This window comes from Notolabrus celidotus, chromosome 6 (genome assembly GCF_009762535.1).
Source record: "Notolabrus celidotus isolate fNotCel1 chromosome 6, fNotCel1.pri, whole genome shotgun sequence".
In the NCBI taxonomy this organism is placed as follows: domain Eukaryota; kingdom Metazoa; phylum Chordata; class Actinopteri; order Labriformes; family Labridae; genus Notolabrus; species Notolabrus celidotus.
The window spans coordinates 31,922,046-31,925,801 of record NC_048277.1 but is presented as its reverse complement, the minus strand read 5'-3'; the positions used below and the strand labels follow the sequence as shown (position 1 = coordinate 31,925,801).

General features: G+C 41.8%; 1 long non-coding RNA gene across 1 annotated transcript; it reads left to right on the top strand.

The window, feature by feature from the left end:
* The first annotated feature begins 830 nt into the window (after nucleotides 1-830).
* Nucleotides 831-1,821, top strand: LOC117814836. The gene is made up of 3 exons (XR_004631649.1): nucleotides 831-997; nucleotides 1,212-1,359; nucleotides 1,560-1,821. It is a non-coding gene; the product is annotated as an uncharacterized LOC117814836 (long non-coding RNA).
* The last annotated feature ends 1,935 nt before the right edge of the window (nucleotides 1,822-3,756 follow it).

Genomic DNA, 3,756 nt, shown 5'->3' with positions numbered 1-3,756 from the left:
CCTCTCTATTCTTCATGTAATCATGTCTGTATGATAAACAGCAACATGTATCAGCTGTAGATTAACATAACACGCTCTGAAACTCTGTGGAAAAGTAAACAGAGATCGTAGCGGGGCAGGAAGCAGGCGACCGGCTACCAGAGAGACCACACTGCCCTCTAGTGTTTCGGCAGAGAATTGCTGCGCAACACAGACACACCGACGCACAAGTATGTGGGGCTCAAGTCCGCGTTAGCCCCTGCTGCTTAGGGGAGACGCAGAAGTATAAATCAGCCTTAAGGCTGAGGCAGGGGCGTCGCCAGACTCCCTTTACTGGGGCACGTGCCTCAGTATAAATGAGCTGTGCCCCAGTTTCAGGGACAGACTGGCCATCGGAAGTACAGGAAAAGACTTAAGGCGCAGTTGTTAATGTGTTGCATCCACCGCAGTGTTTCCCATACATTCATTAATTCCTAAACAAGTGAAGTCCCACTATCCCCAGCACTGCTTTCGGTTAAGAAAAAACATTATTAAATTCACAATGGTTTGAAAGCTTTCCCTGGTTATAATATTCTGTAAATAGAGATGCAGCTTTTTGTTTCTCATGTAGGTTGTTTGGTAAACACATGAATCATGACACATTTGTGAGCACTGGTTTCACTAACTGGAAAAAAACTCTGGATTTCTTCAGAGGGCACAAGAAAACACCTGCCCATATAAAGCGTGCGTGCGTGCGTGCGTGCGTGCGTGCGTGCGTGCGTGCGTGCGTGCGTGCGTGCGTGCCCCAGTAGAAGCTTTATGCCTAGCAACGCCCCTGGGCTGAGGCATGACTGGTCGAGCCATGATGTGATCCTTTCCAGTTTCTGAGGCCTGTATGAGTCAGAAGTGATCAATGATTTTGTCTGGACTGAATGTGTGAATTCAAACAGAAACCACTGGATGCAGGGATGCTGCAAGGGGAATCTGGGCCCCCATCAACAAATATCACATTGGGCCTCACTACTTCACTAGAGGAAATGTTAGGATATTTTTTCAGGCTCCTTTCAGTCATGGGCTCTTAAAGTCCTCAATCATCCTTTACTACACCCATAAAAAGCACCAGTAGGATGTGTTACCTGCCTTTTAACCTAAATACCTGCCAACTGTTATGATGTGCACTCTACTATCAGTGGTGTCATGGGTTATCTGAGTGAGTTTAATATGTAGAGTGTGAAAATAATGTTTCAATCCAGAGGAAAGTGGTGGGAGAGGAGATGTCCTCTCACATGCAGAGCCAGAGAGTGACTGAGGGAGCTTCATAAGTGGAGCAGCCAGGTGGGGTCAATCAACCTGACGAGCCAACCTACACGCCAGTAAGAAACATGGTGAGACACAAACAAGGTATAATACAACCCCAGGGAAGAGAGAAGTCAGATAAAACAGTTTGAAAGTTGATGTTTTTCTACTGGATACTTTAAAATCAGGTGTATCTTGTTGGTTCCTCACCTCAGCTTTAACTTTTAGTGGCAAACATATCCAAAATGTCCCTTTAGGAAACACATGTTGTTGACACAGATTCTTGGTTTATGTTTTTTCCACAGTCGCTGGTCTTTCCCTTCAAAGCAGCAGACAGAAAACATCCACTTAGGAAGTTTGGCCCATTTGCACTGGGTACATCTGTTCAGCATGTGAGACGGTCGTATATCAGCAGACCATAATCCTAAAAGCCCCCAGCGGGACTTTGGTGCCTCTGAATGTTGCTAAGTGATGACTTTTTAAAAAAAATTCACTGGCTGAGCTGTTAACCACGTTTCAAATTTAGAAATCTGTGATTGTAAATTGTATTAAACTGTCCTCGACTGGCCTCTCTGTGTTTCTCCATATTGGACTCTGGTTCTGGACAATCTCCAGCTAATAATACTCCTAATCAGTCATGGTAACACATCATAACTATTTATTGCCCTGTGAGAGACTTATGTATTTTATGGTTTATAAATAGGCAGTGATATATGTGAGATTGTAAACATGTTTCTGAGAGGATTAGTGGACCCAGGCTGTGCCCCCCCTGAGTCTGCTTTCCTTCAAGGATGACCCCAGGGATCCGGTTCACACAGGAAACAGCTCACTATTCACCCCCCCCCCCCACATTGTCTTCAAAAGAAACATCAAACACACCATTACAACATACAAAGTACAGAAATGTCATAATAATAACAACTTTTCTTATGAAACACCTTTAAAAAGAGAATTTACAAAAAACAGGACACCCAAAGTCAATACAGCTACACGAATACAAACAATGAGGCCGACTGAAGAAGCATATTTGAAGGGATGATAACAAAGTCAAAGCAAGAAGACTAAGATGACAAAGAGAGAAAGGAGCAAAAAGAATCAAAGAAACAACAAGAAAAATCACATAAAAAGTCAGCTTTAAAAGTGATTTCAAAGAGGCATGACATAAAAGAGTGATGGGTTAAAAAAAGAGTCTGCAGCCGTACCAGCAGCTCTGTTTGTAATCAATCATGCTTCAACTTGATATGTTAGCATGCTAACACCACTACAATGTCAATTTTAACTTGCTGGTGCAGTACTTTAAATGTTAAATTTGTTCAATACTATGTAAGCACTCCAACATTTGCTTTTAACACAAGCTAAAGGAGACGCTAATGGGTATATTCTAGCCCTGTGATGACATAGGTAAAAAGCAAAGGATTACTATTTGTATTATGTGTTTAGTTTTTTTCAAACTAACCCTGAGAGATATGAATGTCTTTAAACTAAACATCAGTTCTTGAGACATTTTGGAACAAAGTGATCGAGTGAGAGACAGTTTCACAGACGCAAGTGGTTTCCTGTCCACAGTAAAAGGCATAATTTCTCTTTTTTGGGTTAAAGGCCCTGTGAGGAGTTCATGACTGATTTTAAAGGTGACATATTACGCTCTTTTTCATCAAAATATATTGGTCTAAGAGGTCCCCAAAACATGTCTTTAAAATTTATGCTCAAAAAACACTTTGAAATCAGATTTTGGCATGCCTGAAAAACACTCTTTTTTCAGCCCTGCTCAGAACAGGCTGTTTTCTGTGTCTGTGTCTTTAAATGAGAATGAGCTCTCTGACCACGCCCCCTCAGGAAGTGGATGTGGCCACGGCTGCTCGCAGACCTGTGTTACTTCAACCCTATGAATTTGATCCAGAATCTGATCCTGACGGAGATGTGTGTTTCTTGTTGTTTTATTTGTCAGTATGTCGACGTGTGTCTTGGTACACAGCTACGAACATGTAGCTATGTGGCTATGCTAACTAGCGCTAGCACTTTTCCATGAAAAATAAAAATTATCCACTAGATCTTCAAATCTGCAGACGTGGGGAGTAAAACCGACCTCTCTGTTTATTAAGACAGCCTACAACTAGCATTCCTCCCTCCTAAGCTCCTTGTTAGCACACATGTGTGCAGGGAATGAAAAACGGAGGAGGTATTCAGTATTATTTATACAGTCTATGGGCTGAACAAGCTCTGAGCTCTGACTTCCATTACAGACCAGATGGAGTTGTAACATATGAAAAACACAGAAAACTGAAACGGCTTGTTTCAGCACACATTTACAGAAAGGTGGAGAAATCAAAACAGGGGCAGAATGGATTTTTTTCATTTTCGGGGGGTTTGTAGACATGCCAGGGAAACATATTTCAGGTGGAGCACCATTAAAAAGTTGATTTTGCATGATATGTCACCTTTAATGTAGTTAGATAAGTTTATCAGTTACAAGGTTGGTTATTTCTTTATACTGAATTTTTG